Source organism: Molossus molossus, unplaced genomic scaffold, assembly GCF_014108415.1.
Source record: "Molossus molossus isolate mMolMol1 unplaced genomic scaffold, mMolMol1.p scaffold_m16_p_15, whole genome shotgun sequence".
In the NCBI taxonomy this organism is placed as follows: domain Eukaryota; kingdom Metazoa; phylum Chordata; class Mammalia; order Chiroptera; family Molossidae; genus Molossus; species Molossus molossus.
In genome coordinates this window covers 47,209,290-47,214,642 of record NW_023425350.1, presented here as the reverse complement: position 1 = coordinate 47,214,642, position 5,353 = coordinate 47,209,290, and the positions used below count along the sequence as shown (strand labels likewise).

Below are 5,353 nucleotides of genomic sequence, written 5' to 3'. Positions count from 1 at the left end.
TGTATTTGGTCCTGTTGGAGTCTGGATAGTGGAAGCAATGCCATCTTTGTTTAGCAACCTCACTTACTCCATGCCCCTTGCTGTTCAAAGCTCCATTGCTGTAAAGGTAGGGTCCCATGAAAACCTAGCAAAAAGAAACAGCATCAGTAAAGACATGGGGCACAGACTGACAATCCCCAGAAGAGGGGTGTGGAGAGATAAACCACAGAACTTATATGCATGTACGCATAACCGATGGACATGGACAACGAAGCTGGGGACAGGGCGGGGAGGGAGGGGGAAGAGGGTGTCAATGGAGATAAAAGGAGAAGTATCCGTAACAAAAATTAATTAATTAATTAATTTAAAAAAGAAATGGTTTACTCTGGTATTTATTTGTTTGATTATTTATTTATTTATTTTTCTGTATTGATTTTAGAGGGAAGGTAGGGAGAGATGGAAACATGGATGAGAGAGAACATTGATTGGCTGCTTCCTGCATGTCCCCCACTGGGGATTTGGCCCACAACCTGGGCTTGTGCCCTGGCCAGGAATCGAACTGGTGACCTCTTGGTGCACAAGTCAATGCTCAACCACTGGGCTTGCTGGGCTTACTCTGGTATTTAAATTGAAGCAGCTATTATCAGCTATTCTCAATAGTCATCCCATTACCTGGAAAGAAATTAGAATAGTTTTGGGACTACAACATTTTCAAATACTACCGGAAAAAAGTCGCAGATTAAAAATCCTCATCTGGCCTGGCCGGAGTCCAGAGTGGCTCAGTTGGTTGAGCATCAGCCTGTGCACTGAAAGGTGGCCAGCTCCATTCTCAGTTAAGGCCCATACCGGAGTTTCGGGTTTGATCCCTAGTCCCGGAGCATACTGATTGGAAGGCAACAGATCGATGTCATTCTCTCTGTCTTTCTCTCCCTCCTCTCTCTAAGAGTGTCCTCAGGTGAGGATTAAATTTTTTAAAATCCTCATCTGGCCCTAGCCGGTTTGGCTCAGCGGTTAGAGTGTCGCCCTGCGGTCCGGAGAGACCTAAGTTCGATTCCCGCTAAGGGCACATATCTCGGTTGCAGTTTGTCCCTGGCCCCGGTTGGGTCGTGCGTGCGGGAGGCAGCCACTCGATGTGTCCCTTTCATGTCGATGTTTCTCTCTCTCTCTCTCTTCCTCCCACTCTCTCTGAACAAAAAAATAGAAAAATGTCCTCGGGTGAGGATTAAAAAAAAAAAATTGAGGGAAACATTTGCAATAAAAATGACAGAAAATAGTAAATATACTAATAAACTAAGATTCCTAATAAACAAAAGACAGCACCATAGTAAAATGAGCCAGTTTATGAAAAGGCAATTCGTAAAAGAGGAACTAGGAGAAGGTGCTCAGTCTCCCTGGGAGTCAGGAAAATGCAATGAATTCATGAATATTATGAGTAGTTGCCTCAGGTCCCAGGGGCCTAGCAGAGGGTAATGATCCTAAGGACAGAAGTCAGAAGTCTTCAACTTTAACTGCACTGCTTTATTATTTTTTTAAATTAAAATATGTTAAGATTTAAGGGGAACGTGAGAAAATGGTAACAGTTATCCAACTTGAGTTGTGTCTTTTGGTGAACATATATTTGCATTCTGTTCAGTATATGCCTAGGAGTAGGATTGCTAATCATAGGACATGCAATGCATATGCTCTAGTAATGATCTGTTTCTTAATCTAGGTGTTGGTTTTCAGGGTGTGCTCAGTTTACGAAAATTCACTGAGATATGCACTTGTAAGATATACATTTCAAATGAAAAGTTAAACAACAACAAAATAAAAACTATCAGGCAATACCACTTCATAGCCACTATGATGGCTAAAATAAAACAGTGGAAAATAGCAAGTGTTGAGGAACTGGGTTGCTCCTATATTAGTAGTGGGGATTTACCTCCATGCAACCCCTTTGGAAAACTAGCATCATCTACTAACAGCAAAAATAGTTTGTGTCCCATGATCTGATAATTCTACCTATAAGCAAGGCATAACTGAAAGAAATTTGTCTATACAGTATTGTTACCAAAAGACATATATAAGATATATATGATACCATTTTTTTTCAGTATTTTTCCTTTTTTATTTAATTTATTGGGGTGACAAGTTAAAATTATACATGTTTCAGGTACCTCATTCTACAACACATCATCTGTATACTGTATTGTGTGTTCCCCACCCCAAGTCAAGTCTCCATCTACTACCATTTATCCCCACTACACCTTCCTCTACCTCTCCCCAACTTCCCAGTATATTTGTAACAACATTATTAATATATATTTGACATATAAAAATTGTATATATTTAAGGTGTATGATTTAATGTTTTAATATAGTATTGTGGTATCATTTTTAAGGCATCAGATTAGGAGGAAAATAAATTATGGTACATCAAAGATATGAGCTTTATACAAATTAAATCTATCATCTATCTATCTATCTATCTATCTATCTATCCATCATCTATCTATCTATCTATCCATTATCTATCTATCTATCTATCTATCTATCTATCATCTATCTATCTAGGCTTGGTGTGATGTCCCTGAAAAGTTAAGTGAAGTAAGTTGTATATAGACTGATCTTATTTTTGGAAGGATAAAAAACAAAGACAAAACTCCTTTTATGTGCATCTATGTATGTAAGAGCAAGAAGAAAAGACTGCAAGTAAATAGATCAAAATATAGGAGGGTAAAATTAAATGGGAAATGAGGAGTGAGATGATTAACTTTTTCCTTAGTCAACTCCATACTGTCTGACTTGCTAAAACCAGAATTGTTACTAGGTAATTATTTTTTGATTGAGATACAATTCACATACAATAAAATTTATCATTTTAAAGTATACAAGTCAGTAATTTTTTTCTTAGAGGTTTCTCAACTCCATCTTCAGTAGATTTTAGTACAGTATATTCACAAAGTTGTGTAAGCATTACTACTAATTCCTGGACATTTTAATCACACCCCTCAACCCCTCCACACACACAAAAAAACAACACAAAAAACCGTTAGCAGTCACTCCCTAGTCCTCCTGCCGCCCAGTCCCTGGCAACCACTAATGTACTTTCTGTCTCCATGGACTTGCTGCCTATTCTGCACATTTCATATAAATGGAATCATATAATATGTATGAAACATTTTGTGTCTGCCTTCTTTCACTTAGTATAATTTTTCTGAGGTTCAACCATATTGTATCGTGTATTAGTAGTTTATTCCTTTCTATGGCTGAATAATATGTTGTATGTATACAGCACGTTTTATTTATCCATTCACCAGGTGATTATCACTTACATTGTTTTCACTTTTTGACTATTATTAGGAATAATGCTGCTATGAACATTCGTGTACAAGCATTATGTGGACGTATGCTTTCCATTTTCTTAGGTATATACTTAAGAGTGAAATTGCTAGTTTATATAGTAACTGTATGTTTAATCTTCTGAGGAACTGACAGACTACTTTAAAAAAAAAATATGTTTGTATTGATTGTAGAAAGAGAAGAAGTGAGAGAGAGGAAGAAGCATTCATGTAAGAGAGAAACATGGCCCGGCTAGTGTGGCTCACTGGTTGAGCATTGACTCGTGCACCAAGAGGTCGCTGGTTTGACTCCTGGTCAGGGCACATGCTCAGGTTGTGGGCCTAATCCCCAGTGAGGGGCATGCAGGAGGTGACCAAGCAATGTTCTCTCTCATCGACGTTTCTATCTCTCTCTCGCTCTCCCTTCCTCTCTCTCTAAAATCAATAAAAGAAAAAAAAATAATAATTTTAAACAAAGAGAGAGAGAAACAGGGATCAGTTGCCTCCTGTAGGCACCAGGAGATCAAACCTGAAACCTGAGCAGGAATCCAACTGGAGACCTTTCAGTGCATGGGACGACACTGAACCAACTGAGCCACCCCAGCCATGGTCTGCCACACTACTTTTTTTGTTGTTACCGATGTTTCTCTTTTTTCTCCAAAAATATGGAATGCGTCACGAATTTGCATGTCATCCTTGCGCAGGGGCCATGCTAATCTTTTCGGTATCATTTCAATTTTAGTGTATGTGCTGCCGAAGGGAGCACCACACTACTTTTTATTTTTTTCATTTTTTATTTTTTTTTGGTGGTATGTGCCCTTAGCGGACACCAAACCCAGGACTCTCTGATCCGCAGGCCAACGCTCAACCACTGAGCCAAACTGGCCAGGGCACCACACTACTTTTTAAAGCAGCTGCATCATTTAATTTCCTCACCAGCAATGTATGAGGGTTCCAATTTCTTCACATTCTTTGTTCACTTGTTATTACAGTAGTCCCTCATTATCCACCGTTTCACCTTCTGCAGTTTTATTTAACAAGGTCACTAAAAGTTTCGTAGTTTTATCTCTTAAATATAGGTCTCTGATACATTTTAAGTAAATTTTTGTATACGATGTGAAGTAGGAATCTACTTTCCTTCTTTTGCATGTGGATATCCAGTTTTCCCAGCCTCGCTGTTAAGTCTATTCTTCCCCGCCCCCTCCCATTGAACTGTCTTGGTACCTTTGTTGAAAATCAATTAGTCGTAAATGTATGCGTTTATTTCTGGACTCTCAACTTTATTATGTCGATCTATATGTCTAGGCTTATGCCAGTACCATGTCTTGACTATTATGTAGGTAATTAAAAAAAAAAAATTAAAAATACATTTTAATACAGTTGTGAGTATGGGAAATAGTTAACAAAGCTATTGTGATCATTATAATCGACATGTCTTTTCAAGCAACTATAGTCTATGTGCTGCAGGATCCAGCACTTGAACAACTATAAACCTACTTTTGCCCACCCCTGTATTTAGTCATATAACATCAAGGACTTATTAAAGCTCTCTCTGGGGATCTTATTCTGTTTTAACTTTTAAAACAGAGCTTGAGAAAAAGGGAAATGTATCCACATCCCTGTATTTGTTTTCTATTGCTGCTAAACAAATGACTACAAATTTAGTGACTAACACAAAAGATATTGACCTTACATATCTGTAGGTTATAAATCGGACATGGGCCTTACTAGGCTTAAATCAAAGGGTGAATCCGGCCGAATTCTTTTCTGTAAGTTCTAGGGGGGAATCTGTTGCTTTGGACAGCTTTTAGAGGCTGCCCACATTCCTCGGCTTAGGGCCCCTTCCGTCTTCTTCAGAGCCAGAGTGTTGTATCTCTTTTAACCATTCTGTAGACACATCTTCCTCTGACTTTTTTTGAACTCCTCTTTCCCATATAAGGAGACTTGTAATTACATTGGGCCCACTTAGATACTCCAAAATAATCTCTTTTTTTTTACAAAATTATTTTTATTGTTTTTTGGGAGGCAGGGAGAAGGAGGAGAAGCTGGAGGGCA

The 5,353-nt window shown here is 38.4% G+C and overlaps 1 non-coding gene across 1 annotated transcript; it reads right to left on the bottom strand.

The window, feature by feature from the left end:
* Window positions 1–3,957: 3,957 nt before the first annotated feature.
* Window positions 3,958–4,064, bottom strand: LOC118631346. Its single transcript, XR_004959816.1, has one exon. It is a non-coding gene; the product is annotated as a U6 spliceosomal RNA (small nuclear RNA).
* Between the last annotated feature and the right edge of the window lie 1,289 nt (window positions 4,065–5,353).